The sequence below is a fragment of the Danio rerio genome, chromosome 24 (genome assembly GCF_052040795.2).
Source record: "Danio rerio strain M-AB ecotype USA chromosome 24, GRCz13ab, whole genome shotgun sequence".
In the NCBI taxonomy this organism is placed as follows: domain Eukaryota; kingdom Metazoa; phylum Chordata; class Actinopteri; order Cypriniformes; family Danionidae; genus Danio; species Danio rerio.
Genome location: NC_141044.1, coordinates 32,653,116 through 32,668,840, shown reverse-complemented (window position 1 = coordinate 32,668,840; position 15,725 = coordinate 32,653,116). Strand labels below are relative to the sequence as shown.

The 15,725-nt window shown below is 39.0% G+C and overlaps 1 protein-coding gene across 2 annotated transcripts in view; it reads right to left on the bottom strand.

The window, feature by feature from the left end:
- Positions 1-15,725, bottom strand: part of ntng1a (netrin g1a) — a 249,022-nt gene that overhangs the window by 177,979 nt on the left and 55,318 nt on the right. Inside the window, exon 1 of one of the 2 annotated variants that reach the window (XM_087309807.1) lies at positions 4,049-4,120. The exons of the other annotated variant lie outside the window; for it this stretch is intronic. The gene's annotated coding sequence lies outside the window, so the exon portion shown is untranslated. Of the gene's footprint in view, positions 1-4,048; positions 4,121-15,725 lie in introns of those variants that run through there. 2 annotated transcript variants of the gene reach the window in all.

Sequence of the window (15,725 nt, the reverse complement as noted above, 5' to 3'; positions counted from 1 at the left end):
CTATACATAATACAGGCAAACATGGGGAGAACATACACACTTCACACAGTTTACTCTAATCACTACCTTTTGCCTTCAGAACTGCCTTAATCCTTCGTTGCATAGATACAACAAGGTACTGGAAATATTCATCAGAGATTTTCGTCCGTATTGTGATATAATAGCATCACGCAGTTGCTGCAGATTTGTCAGTAACACTTCCATGATACGAGTCTCCCTTTCCACCACATCCCAAAGGTGCTCTATTGGATTAAGCTATGGTGACTGTGGAGGCCATTTGAGTACAGTGAACTTATTGTCATGTTCTGGAAATCAGTCCAAGTCGATTTGTGCTTAATGACATGGTGCCTTATTCTGCTGGAAGTAGCCATCAGAAGAGGAGCACACTGTGGTCATCCCCAAAGGGATGGACATAGTCAGCAACAATATTAAAGTAGGCTGTGGCGTTGACATGATACTAAGTTGGCACTAATGGGCCCAAAGTGTGCCAAGAAAATATTCCCCACACCATTACACCACCACCACCAGCACGAGCTGTTGATACAAGACAGGATGGATCCATGCTTTCATAGTGTTGACTTCAAATTCTGACCCTACCATCCAAATGTCGCAGCAAAAATCGAGACTCATCAGACCAGGCAACGTTGTTCCAATCTTCTATCATCTAATGTTGGTGAGCCTGTGTGAATTGTAGCCTCATTTTCCTGTTCTTAGCTGACAGGAGTGGGACCCAGTGTGGTCTTCTGCTGTTGTAGCCCATCTGCCTCAAAGTCGGATGTGTTGTTTGTTCAGAGATGCATACCTCAGTTGTAACGAGTGTTTTTTTTTGAGTTACTGTTGCCTTTCTATCAACTGGACTCAGTCTGGCCATTCTCCTCTGACCTCTGGCATCAACAAGGCATTTGCGCCCACAGAACTGCCACTAACTGGATATTTTCTCTTTTTCAGAACATTCTCTGTAAACCCTAGAGATAATTGTGCGTGAAAATCCCAGTAGATCAGCAGTTTCTGAAATACTCAGACCAGCCCGTCTGACACCAACAACCATGCGATATTCAAAGTCACTTAAATCTCCTTTCTTCCCCATTCTGATGCTCGGTTTGAACTGCAGGTGATCATCTTGACCATGTCTACATGCCTAAATGCATTGAGTTGCTGCCATGTGATTGGCTGATTAGAAATTTTTGTTAACGAGCAGTTAGACAGCTGTATTTAATAAAGTGGCAGGTGAGTGTATACGGGATACATTTTATTCTCCTTTTTTCTGTCCTGTGACTCACTTTTAAATGGAAATCATCTAGTTGTGGACCCCCGTTTTCCTAAAGTTTCTTCCATTGCTTGTCTCGCTTTCCATATCTTCTTTAGGTAGTTCTGAATCCTTACTGTGATAACACACAGTTTAAACAAAATCCACATCTACTGAATGCTTTATACACATTCTGAAATGATTGAAAAAAGGAAAAAAAAAAGCTGTGTGTTTGCGCAGACACCTGCACCTGATCTTGGTTTAATTAAAATTGCACATCACTGTTTGCCCATCTAAAGCACAGACTCTGAGCTGATTGGAAGGGGATGGACTGGCAGCGAAAGAAGAGACTTTGCTCAGTGGTCCTGAAACATGTCTGGGAAGCCTGAGATAATTTCAGAGCAGAGAGATGGAGGCTTCTGCAAGAGGAACAGACCAGTTGTTCAAGCATGAGTGTAACAGTGGGAAACCAAATCACTTTGGACAATGAAGGATGTCCTGAAAACATTTGATAACACAGCTCAAGCTGATTTTTTTATTTATTTATTTTTTTTCCCGGGGTGGCTCATGTTGTTTCCAATCCGCCTGCTGAATCTTGTTTGGTTGGATCAGTTAAGGGTGAGGACATGAGATAAATCTGCTGAAAGGATGAAACTAGAAGAGGAAGTTGCAATCACTACAGTGGATTGGTGTTTTGATTCAGTTGTAGCAGCGCCACCCTTGCGGTGCAAATCTGATTCCTATCTGAGGCAGCAAGCACATTAACATCTGAGGAAGCAACCTGTTCGACAGTCGACAGAAATGTGTCATTCAGTTGAACAACATTCTGGTTTTCTGGCTCTTTTTTTTTGAGATTATGGTGTGCATGTATGGATATGAATATTGTAGTGTGCATTTGTATAAATAAACTATGACCATATTAAAACCTACTAGGTTCAAGTCAATAGCCCGTTTCCGGAAAATTACCGGAATGACTTTACCGGTAAATATATATAAAAAAAAGCGCTGTTCACACAGGCAAGGACATTCCGGAGTTTTTCCAGAAAAGACCGTTCACACGTCCATTCCAAATTACCTTGCAGTAATAATGCCATTAGAATGCCATAAGAATTACCTAAACTGTAAGAATGCCACAGTAAAGTCTGTATCCTGATTAACAATATGATTGATTTTCCATAAGAGTTCCCATAAATGGATTTTCCCAGAATTTTCTGCTTCACACTTTATTTTTTATGTCTATGGTTGATATTATACTGTGCTTATTTTTGGTAATCAGTGATGTACATTAGAGTTTTATGTTAAATCTAATTCTGATAAATAATGTTTATTGAAGAATATATATATATATATATATATATATATATATATATATATATATATATATATATATATATATATATATATATATATATATATATATATATAAAGTCAATCTAAATTCTTCCTAAAAATGAGGTAGCAAAACAGATGAGTACTGGTGGTATGGTACAGTACGGTATGCTTTTACTGTTCGGTATGCCGTTTTCACTGTTAAAAGGTACCTAAAAGCGAACTGTACCACTTTTTTAGTACCCTTTGCAAAGGGTACTTAGCACAAACAAAAGGGTACCAAAAGGCAGAGCTAGACTCACAGCTGAACGCTATTTTTTACAGAGATACGTCACTCACACAGATACGTCACAACATACTCGTGCAACAAGCCAGAATTAAAACAAAGGAACTGCCATGTTTTAAATACACAGCCGAGACATCACACCGTAATAAAATATACAAATAATAACGAGCCATGGTCGACCCAAGCTCAAACAAACCTTGTTGTCGTCTTGATGAACGGCCACAAAGCCAAGAAGAAAAGCTGAATCTGCCCTGTGTTTTATATGGCCTTCTAAAGCCGGAGCAGTTTCGATTTCTTGCTTGCGCTCGCCGCATGTCAATATTTGAAATAAATTTTTTAAGCCAATGATAATAACATGCTTCTGACATACAATCCTTTCAGAAATGAACAAGGGCAAGAGTGACACACAGGGGAAAAACAAAGGAGAAGCTGAAAAAAACACAAATGATTGTTTCAGCAACCTAAAACATGAACAATTTGCCATGTTTAACTATTATCATCACCTTTTGGACTATTATAAAGTCAGAATTACTTTGTAACAGATGTTACATGTGCTGTTGAAGATTAAAGATGCAGATGAGAGGGTTGCACTGACTGTAGGCTATATTGTGTGTTGTTTTTGAACCCAAATAAGCACTAAATGTATGCTGTGTGTAGCTTTTCTCTAATTAATAACATATCGGAGACTGTATGTATTCATATATGTTGCATTTATTTATGTGATATAATTGCAGACGTTACAGTAGGATATTTCGCACTGTCATTGATCTGCAGTTATAATCAAATCATGTTCATAGAAAGGTAATGAACATTTATACACAAGTATTTGTGTATAAAAGCACCTGTTTTGTGAGAAACACCTCTCTTCAGATGTGACTGACCCGTACAGCTTTACTTTGACATTTACTTAAGCAAGAATGACATCGACAAACATTGCACACCACGTGCACCAAAAGAGTACCATTGGTACCACCCTTTTAGCAGTGGAAGCGCATGCCTGATAAATGTGGCCCATACCAACCCGTACCCTACCATACTGTACCACTCGGAAACGGGCCATAAGATTCTTCTCAGAATGAGGTATATAAAATGTTTTAACAGTATAATAAACATACAAAGAAAACTCCACGCAAGTAATCAAATAATCATTAAGGCAGCAAGCAACAGGGAATACAAAAGAGTCCTACTAGACGTAGCTCAGGAGATCAAGAGACTGGAACAGAGTGAGGAACAGAGAGAAAGCGGCAACTTAAATATACAAGCAGAACAAGTCACAGGTGATCGAAATTAAGAAAACAAGGACACACAAGGAAGAACCAAATCAGGGGAGGGAACACGGGGACCTCTAGGGGAACGGAGACAAAGTGCCGGAAGGTTACACCTTCGGCTTAGTCCCCTTATTCCTCAGAGGTCGCCACAGTGGTATGAACCACCAACTTATCCAGCATATGTATTACACAGGAAACATCCATTCACACTCATTCACACTCATACACTACGGCCAATTTAGCTTACCTAATTCACCTATAGCGGATGTCTTTGGACTGTGGGGGAAACCGGAGCACCCGGATGAAACCCACATGATCACGGGGAGAACATGCAAACCCCACACCAACTGACCCAGCTGGAACTTGAACCAGCAAACTTCTTGCTGTGAGGCAATTTAATTAGTTTATTTTTATTTTATTTTGCTTCTCTACATAATGAAGTAATAGAGTAAGTACAATGTTTTATTTTGGAATGAAGTGAAGTATAAGTTTGCCAAAATTAAAATACATTGATAAAGCACTGACATTAGTGCTTCAACGAGTCTTCGTTGAGGCCCAGCTTCCAGCCAGAAGTTGTTTTTTTTCCCTCTCCGCTGTCGCCACTAGCTTGCATGGATTGGGATCTGTAGAGCTGCACATCGATGGATTTGCTCTCCAGTTTCTAGACCCTCAGTAGTGATTATTAAACCACACTGAACTGAGCTGAACTGAATGTAAACACCAAAAAAAAAAAAAAACTGAACTACACTGTTCCAATTTACTATGACCCTTTATGTGAAGCTGCGTTTACACAATCTACATTGTAAATGCACTTTACAAATAAAGCCACATTGAATTGAAAATTAAAATATGTACTTAATTATAGTAATGAAGTAAAATACTTAGTTACTGTCACTGGAGCAACTATTTGGCAGAAAAAGGGGGCATAACAGCCTCAAAAGGGGCACTTACAAGCACTTTTCTGAAAGGTAAAAGGATTTGAACAGACACACACACACACACACACACACACACACACACAAAAAGAGTGCCCGCAACAAGAGTTCAAGTGCACATGAAGTGTGTCATTTTGAATTGGGCCTAAGAGGATCTGGGTGAGTAAATGCTAGGCAACTGCTAACCATGATTTAAAATGCAGCATTTTTTTCAGAATAACATGTCTTGGGAAACAGTATTAAACACAATGCATGAGGTAACACCTAACTAAGCGGTTGAAACTGATGAGCAACGCAATAGATGTAAGTAAACACACTAACTCGCCTCAGGAGGTGAATCTAAACATCGGTTAAAACAAAAGAAGGCTGTGAAAGTTTGATGAAATCACACTCTCATACAAGAGTATTTCCAAATTTGAGCGGGCTTTGTGTGTGTGCGTCCCGCTTGGCAGCTGCTGTCGGAATTCGTGTGCCTATGGGGAAATCCTAAGTGCTGACAGCAGGACTGAACCTGTCACCTGCCTGACCATCGTCTGTGGCTCTCCATCAGCTTCAGGCCTGCGGGCAGCACCGCCTGCCAATCTGCCCACTGTCACGCCGACCTATTCAAAAATAAAAGCCTTCTGAGAAATTAATGTGTGATGCTCTGGCTGAGGATCGATTCCAGCAGGATCAATGCCTTGATATTTTGGTCTCGTTTTGAGGGGCGCATTAGACAACAGCGCTTTGTTCAAATCTGTGTTTTGCTGAACATTGATTATAGCCGCAATCTGTTTCCAACCGACAGATGAGTTGATAAATAAGGCAGAGTAAAGACTTTATTTTGCTGTGTTAGCTACAAAAAAAGCAAAGTACAGATATAAGGCCATGCATTCTATACTCGTTAGCAATACGTTTCATCATGTCACTTCTGTTTCCCACAGGCCAAGTGATTTTGATAATTCTGACTTATTAGAAAACAAGACTGATTATGAGGGCATTTATATAATACGAAGTTATCTTATTCATTTATCATCTTTTCGGTTTAATCCCTTTAATAATCAGGGGTCGCCACAGCAGATTGAACCGCCAACTTATCCAGCACATGTTTTATGCAGCAGATGTCCTTTTAGCCGCAACCCAACTCTGGGAAACACCCATACACTCTTGCATTCAGTTCTACTATTAATCAAGTAGGTTTGTGTAAGCCTAATGTCCACAGTCACGTAAAAGGCCTTGGAGTTATTTCTGACACAGAGTTAAAGTTTGACTAGCAAATAAATTCATTCATCAAAAGTGGTTTAAGTAAGGAACATTGCCAAATTGTAGCCTTTCCTGTCTTTTCAGAAGCTGGAAACCATCATCAATGTTTTTATTATGTCCAGATTGGACTACTGCAACTCTTTGTATTCAGGTGTCTCTTAGGCTTCAATTGTACGCTTGCAACTGGTTAAAATTGCAACTGCTAGGCAATTTTAACTGGGACAAAAAAAAAAAATTCTAATATCTTTCCAGTTTTATCATCCCTTCACTGGCTTCCAGTCCAGTTTAGGATTCAATACAAGTTATTGTTATTTGTTTTAAAAGATTTGGCTGGTCTGGCACCTACTTGGAAATGTCCATGGGCTAATGAGACCACCACATTAAAATGGTCTATAGAATATAAAGTCATTGTGCAGAGGAAAAAGAATGAATATTGTGTATGATTCCCATGAGGTTGGAGGAGTGCGTCCATACATCTCTGCAATGACTCAAATCACTTATTAATAAAGTTATCTGGAATGGCAAAGACTTGTTCTTGCAGGATTCCCAGAGTTCATCAATATTCTTTGGATTTATCTTCAATGCCTCCTCCTTCATCTTACCACAGACATGCTCAATAATGTTCATCTATGGTGACTGGGCTGGCCAATCCTGGAGCACCTTCTTTGCTTTCAGGAACTTTGATGTGGAGGCTGAAGTATGAGAAGGAGCTCTATCCTGCTGAATAATTTGCCCTCTCCTGTGGTTTGTAATGTAATGGACAGCACAAATGTCTAGATACCTCAGGCTGTTGATGTTGCCATCGACTCTGCAGATCTCTCGCACGCCCCCATACTGAATTTAACCCCAAACCAGGATGTTTCCTTTACCAAACTTGACTGATTTCTGTGAGAATATATATCTGAAACCTAGATATGAAACATTTAATTATTTTCATAAATTTCCATGCATCCATTTTTTTTATGTGAGAGTGCAAACAGCAACAACTAATGTCAAAGGTGACAATTTATTTTTGTTAAAACAACAATTGTGTTTTACAGGACTTTATGAGCACAGAAAAGTAGTGTTCCTTCACAAAGTGTTATCACAACCTGAATGCCTGGCATGAATAATACACCTTCATACAGCAACTTTTTAAAAAGCATTTTCATGGATTTGTGTGACAGGGGATTGTTTTGACAATGTTGTTGGCTCAGGGTATATGCAGGAATCCTAAGGATAATTTCAATACCTTTTTAAGACTTTTAAAGACCTTCTCAGAATATTTGAAGACCTCATCGCCACTTCAAGTTTTACTCAGTATAAAACCTTTAACTTAATAAACAGTTGTTAATAAAGAGTTGTGGTTAAATAAATCAATGGAGCACAGCCATGCAACAGAACTCAGATAAGTTACATCATTCGGACGGAGGAGCTTTACTGGATGCGAATCAATCGAACTAATCATGTGGATCGAGCACGCTGTTGGTAATATTATGAGGAAAATAAATTTATTTATGCTTTTTTTAATGAGTCAAACACTTTGAACAGTGCTTGAACAAAATTGAAGACCTTGTAAAAATGTGATTAAGACTTTTTAATTTATTTTAAGGGCCTTAATTTTCTCATAATTGATTTATCAACCTTTAATACTTTTTAAGACCACACAGATGGTACAAAAAAAAAGTTGTGTGTTGTATTTAGTCACGGCACTCATCCATTCATTTACACATTAATCGACAAACTACAGGTGCTTGGCATCCAGGAATATAACACATTTTACAGTACAGTGCTGCCAAAATGACACATTGAATTGCACATATTGTTTGAGCGGAGAAGTGACAAAATATTGAGCTCTAATGTTTCACATTACATCACTGTTAACTGTGAAAAATCTTGGAATGACTTTAGTTAGAAAATTAAATAGAAATGGTGCTATGCATGTTCATTTAGTGCAGTTAGTGCAAACACGTTTATAAAAATTACTTCAATATCCCAAATAAACTATGACTTAATTCTGTCTGTGAAACAAAACATATCTGAAAAAATATCTGACAGGGATTTGTGAATGGGGGTAGTGCTATGCTATGGGATCAGTGGAAATATTTGAAGAAAAATAATAATACAAAAGGATGCTTTTAATCAAAATGACATACAAATGTGTATAATAGCACTTCATCATCATGATGAAGAAGAAAAAGAGAGAAGTCATTCAAAGTTTCAGAGATACATGTACAGTAAATGCAGAATGTAGATTAGGGAAAGATAAAAGAAAAGTGAAAATATGAAGAGTCCAGATGAAGAGTCGCCTGAAATGCTCTTCAAAAATTAGCATTTATTTTCATCTTGCATGTCTATTGTGAGTTATTTCATATTTACAGCAATAAAAATGACATATTCATCACCATAAATGTGAAATTACCAGAGGGGATTGAGAGTAATGCTCATTTTAGAGGACAATGGGTTTCCTCTGGGTGTTCCGATTTCCCCAAAGTCCAAAAGACATGTGCTATAGGTAAATTGGGAAAGCTAAATTGTTTGTAGTGTATGTATGTGAATGGGAGTGTATGGGTGTTTCCCAGTGATGAGTTGCAGTTGAAAGGGCATTCGCTGCGTAAAACATATGTTGGATAAGTTGGCGGTTTACTGGCCGCTGTGGCGACCCCAGTTAATAAAGGGACTAAGCCGAAAATAAAATAAACGAATGTTCTTGTATTCATCCCGAACCATTAGCACACAAGGAACACTATGCACTCCCACAATGAATAAAGTCAGTCCATATGTGCAATCACTGGAGTTAGACAGAAAAGACCACAGCAATTCAACAACTGAGGAGCCATTCACAGAGATCACGTCTTTGCATCTGAAAACGCAAAATGCAACTTTCAGTAGTTGCAAAGAACCTACACTAACAAGAAGTAAAACTCAATAGAACGTTCCATTGAAATATTCTGTCTGTTTCTGCCTATTTGTGCTGTTGTCCAGTTGGCCTTTTATAGTGGCTATTTCCAGTGCTTAATTTGTTCCGGAACATCCCGTATCCAGAACCGCCCTCCTCCCCCGTTCGCTGTTCACTTTTGCTTTCTTCGGCGAAACCCAAAACCTCTTCACTTTCGCCCGCGACACCCCTTGCCCCGCTCACTTTCATCTGCGACACCCCTCCGCCATCCAACGCACCAACCACCAATGCAAATCATGCCTGAGCCGTTACCCCGATCTGCTCTGGGACCCTCCAATTCACAAATTAAGCACTGGCTATTTCCCAAATAGCAACAAAGTTTTCCCTCTTTGTTAGTGATTCTGCTATGCTGCCCTTGTCATTCAAACTTGCTACTATAAACAGAGGCTTGGTCCCACCCTCCACCATCAGATTTCTTCTGATAGGTCCACTGCACTGGACCTGACAGTATGACAAATGGGTGAAAGTTAAAATTGATTTAGCTTCACACGGCTTATAAAAAACATGGTTCTGCACAAGACACGAGTGTAAATCAGTCACAGTTGAAGTCAGAACCATTAGCCCTCCTGAATTATTAGCCCCTCTGTTTATTATTTTCCCCAATTTCTGTTTATCGGAGAGAATATTTTCTCAACACATTTCTAAACATAATAGTTTTAATAACTCATTTCTAATAACTAATTTCTTTTATCTTTGCCATGATGACAATAAATAATATTTGACTAGATATTTTTCAAGACACCTCTATACAGCTTAAAGTGACATTTAAAGGCTTAACTAGATTAATTAGGTTAACTAGGCAGGTTAGGGTAATTAGGCGGCGGACGAGCTGGGTTTCCCGTCCCCTTGGCGTTTCGCTGGTGATCTGAGAGAGCAGTTTACTCTTTAGCTGATAGTGACAAAACACTTCTCCCTGTTTAAAATAAACAGAAATAAACAGAAAAACCCATATCAAACTTGTATCGGACCATGACCACAAAACCGAGGCATGTACCGAACCTCAATTTACTGTTACACCCCTAGTATCTAAAAACCTTATTGTGCATTGCAAATAATTGGAAAACATAATTGCAATGGAAAACAATTCTGTGCAAATTCAGAATACAACAAAAGAATCATTGTTGCCGTCTTGTAAAATACATCCTGAGAGCTGCAGAAAACAACACCCAAACACACAGACAAAAGAAAGATCATTAGCTGTGAGACCAATTGAAGAAAGCCCTTGTCTTTGTTTGGCTGTGGTGGTTGATGGTTATAGGTGTTTACAGAAGAGATCTTCCCCACTGGGCTCTAATCAGCATGAAAGACGACACACTGACACTGCCGAGACCAGAAAGTCACTTCCATCAAACATGACTCCAACAACAGCTCATCTATTCTATTCTATTCTATTCTATTCTATTCTATTCTATTCTATTCTATTCTATTCTATTCTATTCTAAAATGAAACATCAACACCATTAATTAATTACAAAACATGCATAATGAAAACTATATTATTGTGTTCACAACATCCTTCTGCTATAGTTTTCATTCATTCATTTATTTTCTTTTCGGTTTAGTCCCTCCCTAATCATCAGGGGTCGCCACAGCAGAATAAACCGCCAACTTATCCAGCATTTGTTTTACACAGTGGATGCCCTTCCAGCTGCAACCCAGTACTGGGAAACATCCAAACCCACTCATTCACACACATACATACATGTTTATTCAATTCACCTGAAGCGCATGTCTTAGGGCTGTAGGGGAAATTAGAGCACCCGGAGGAGACCCACGACAACACGAGGAGAACATGCATGCTGTTGTTTTGTTGCCTGCCACATTTATTTATTCATTTACTTGTTTATTTATTTATTTATTTATTTATTTATTTATTTATTATTTTTAAAGCAGAATGTATTCTGATAGGTCAGTGTTTTTTAATGCTTAGTTTTAATTGCACTTTCTGTGTCGTTGTAGTCAAGTTAATCATGTGGAGACATTTTCTCTTAGCATTAGAATGACATAAACTATAGTTATTGGTAAAGCTACTGTCTTTTATATAATGTTTTTATTATAATACATTCTAAAATAATAATAACAATCACTATTGTGTGTAAAAAATCTGGTTGAATGATAAATTCTGACAAATAGCTAGTGGCATATTACTTATTATGATCTTGACTGTTTATTTAGTCCTACGTAAACATAACTGCTACCTTAATAATGAATAATAAACAGCTAGTTTTAAGTTTATTGAGCTAAACATAATAGGTAACGGTTTGTTAATAGTGAAAACTACCTTAAAATAAAGAGTGATCAGTATTTTTATTGACATACTTTGCAGGAAATATAGTTCGAATTATTAACTTAAAAAAGCACCACTGCATTTAAAGTCATGTAAACTGTGAGACTTCAATAAAAGCTAAAAATGAGATAAATTTAAAAGCCTTAAATTTCCAAGTTTGTTGTGTCTTTCTGATTATTATACTTGAAACCAAAAAAAAAAAAAAAAAAAAACGTACCAGGGGGTAAGAAAATACTTGATTTAACATATTCTCTCAATGCGAGTCTTCTTGTCTTAGCCAATTTGGGTTTTGTAGATAAATCAATTTTGCTTTAAGGATGTTGATAAACTGTAGTAGAATCTTGATTAGGATTTTTCTTTTCTTTGGTGAAAAGACTGATTACTCAGATGGTAGAAAAAAGCGCAGCAAGAGCAGCGTTGTGGAGAGCCAATTAAACATCAGATAATTTTGCTGTGTTTCGTCTACGGCTTGCCAGCATGAGGTGAAATCCGTGCATCTATTTTTACCTCCAAAGGCTCGCATCCCACTGCGTTTGTACTGGACACCATCAGAACATCACCAATTAACAGGTAGGTGCTAATAAGGTAGACACAAGCCAGATGGAGCAAAAGATGAAAAAAGACAATCTACAAGACATCACTTGTTATTTTCATGATCAGACTTCAAAATACACTCCTATGTGGACAATCAAATGCAGCCGGAGGAAAAGGAATCTCACAAGGAATCTCCTACTGAGGGGTATTGACTTACAGTTAGGTCCATACATTTTTGGACATCGGCAGAATTCTAAAAAATTTGGCTCAATACACTAACACAATGGATTTAAAACTATCAAGATGTGCTTTAACTGCAGAATGTTTTAATTTGAAAGTATTTACATCCAAATCAGGTGAAAGGTGTAGGAATTACAACAGTTTGCATATGTGACTCCCACTTGTTAAGGGACCAAAAGTAATTGGACAATTGGCTGAACTGTTTAAAGCACATCTTGGTATTTTCATTTTGAATCAATTGTGTTGGTGTACAGAGCCAAAAATGTTAGAGCTAAGCTGATGTTCAAGTATTTATGAACCTAACTGTATATATTTAAATGTCTTTGGACGTAAAATAATTGTTCATATATACAGTGGACAAACTGAGACAGTTGTCATGAAGCATGATTCGTTCTTTTCAAGGTTTCAGGTATTAAATACATTTACATGTTTAACCAAAGCAAAATAAAATAAATAAATTATTTTGAGACATACATAAATCAGAACTGATTTTAGTAATGAAATAAAACTTAAAAAAAATTAAGGTAAACACTATAGTGTCTTTGAATTATAATATAATGCAGTAAGTTATACTGTATATGTATTTATAACCCAGAGGGTGTATTAATTCAATATGTATGATTGTTTACCGATATCTACATAGTAGGTAACCCAGACCCATTAGTAGCAACCCAGACCCATTCTGATTATGTACCCCTTTATACATTTCTGGAGAGAGCAAAATACATGCCAGGAGCTATGTTTTTTTTTTTTTTTTTTTTTTTTTTTTTTGCAGTTTTTGTCTTCGTGAATCCACCAGAGGCTGCTGTGTACGCTTTTTCAGATCTCAAATTTCCATTCACCCCTACTGTTCTTATGTAAATCCACCAGAGGCCGCTGTTGACTGACTGATCACCTGACCCACCCTCCCCCTTCCCTAAACCCAACCAATCGTGTTTTAAAAAGCACTGATTAACGCGCTCACCCTTTTGCCTAAACCCAACCACAGTGTTTTATAAAGCAATCCAGAAAAAGAAAAGCCCCCTAATTTTTGCCATGTTTTCAGATTTTATCACATTCTCACCCTGTTATTTACTTCTTACGCTTTCTGAAACCATTCTTCACCGGACTCCGCCCACGTACATGTCAAGCTACCGAACAAACTCGTATCAGCAGGAAAGTCATCCATACAGAGGTAAGCTGGTAAGCGAGAAAAGGAATAGCGTCTGTTTGAAAGAAAAAAATGCAGCCATACATTCCTCTGGCTTCATAATTCGGGATCTCAAGAAATGTATATAGGGCTACGCTTTCAGAATGAGCCTATGTTGCAGGTATGTGGCTTAGATAAGTTGTCAAAATGCCCAAAATGTTTTTTTTTTCTTTTTTTTTATGGGAAGGACCACATAGAATAAAAAGCTCAGTTTTGACCATATTTGAAATGGTCATAAATATTCATGAGCTTTGCTTTGATGCTCTGCAGCTCGTGTCAGTGCCTGCTCACTTTCTTTATATCTCTTTCTGAATAAGTAAGTGAGCTATCTTAATGCCATCAGAATAACCCTGAGTTGTGTTGTGGATTAACTATAGGACCAAAGAGAGATGGAACTATAGCTGAATATTGAAGTTTTGGCATCTATGAAAACCTAAAAAGAACAAATGGAGATCATGCAAACTCCATGCCTCCTGGCCAAGCTGGGACTTGAACCAACAACCTTCTTGCTGTGCGGCAACAAGTTGCAATAGCTGAGTGATATGACACAATTCATAAACATTCATTATACACTAATTCAGCAGTCTATGCATGTTTGTTGTCTCATTTCAAACATACATTTCACAATATACACTAACAAAAGATACATTCCTAAAGCCTATGCTTATCTTACAGCTTATGCCTCCTTTATAGTTGGGACCCAATGGTTAGGCTGTTGGACTTGTAATCGAAAGGTTGCTGGTTCGTTCCCCTTCTAGGGAACTTCAACACTGCGTCTAACCAGAACGCTAGGGGGAACACCTCTTTTATACGCGTCTTGAAGCACATGTGAAATCAATCTAATGTAATTAAGCAGGTGTCGTCAGACCAGAGAGTATAAAAGCCTGTACTGAGCATTCAGTATCAACTTCTTTGCTTTCAAGAAGCACGCACGTGAAAATACACCCTCTTTCTGTGATCTTTCATTACTGATTTGCATACACAAAATACAAAAAAACTGACAACTTACTTTTTTATTTTGGTATGGCAGAGAAAAACTTTAAACGTTGTGTGCCTCCATGCCCTCGCTTTATTACGGCTGGTGACTCACATGATTTGTGTTTAGAGTGTTTGGGAGAAGAGCATGCCCTGGTAGCATTTGAGAATGCTGACTGTGGACACTGTGACGTTCTCTCCCGTAAAGAGCTGCGCAGTCGGAGAGAGTTCTTTAATAAAGCTCCCGTGGCGCACGCTCCTCGCGGTTCGGGTCCCGCTCGTGCTGAGGCTGAGCGTCGACTTCGGTCGTGGGGTTCGCAGCTAGATCTGGCGGATGAGATGGAGACGGACTCTGTCCTTTCTCTCTCTGGATCCGTGAGATCTAATCCTCCTTCGGGAGCGTCAGAAGCACGCTCTGCGGTTTCTTCTGCGCCTCGTGAGAGGGCGGCGTCCTCCGTTTCCGAGGAAACCGAGGCGCCGCAGCAACAAATAAAAAGAGGGTCGGGGAATCTGCCGCCCCAGTCAGCGGAATATGAGGAGTTAGTGGAGGTGATTTCACGTGCTGCTGACCGGTTCGATGTAATAGATTGGCAGCCAGCACGTGAGCAGCAGCAGCTGCGTCTGACAGGAATGCTGGATGAGAGAGAATTACCCAGCAGAGTAGATCCTCCACTAAGGGACCTCCCCTTTTGTCCCGAGCTACATGATGCGGTTTCTAAATCATGGAAAAATCCGTATTCAGCATGGTTAATGACACCAAAAACAGCTATTTATTCAGCAGTTCGTGGGCTAGGGGAAAAGGCATGTACAGTAATGCCAATGATAGAAGAGGACTTAGCGTGTCATCGTCGTTCAGATCTAAAATCTGCAAGGGTCCCTCCTTTGTTGTCGAGACCATTAAGATTAACATCGGGTCTAGTCAGTAAAGTATATATGACGGCTGGTCAGTCTGTTGGATGCCTGCACACCATGTCAGTGCTGCAGGCATATCAGGCTGACCTAATTAAAGAGTGCCTAGATGGTGGGGGAGCAACACCCGAACAGCTTCGAGAAGCTCTTCGGGCGTCAGATCTAGCTTTAAGAGCTACTAAAGAGGCAGCCTCTAGTTTGGGGCGATCTATGGCTACCCTGGTGGCTACTGAGCGGCACCTCTGGCTGACACAAGCAGAAGTGTCAGAAACCGATAGAGCTATTCTTATGGACGCTCCAATATCGAGCTCAGGGCTCTTCGGTGACGCCGTTGATCGCGTCGCCGA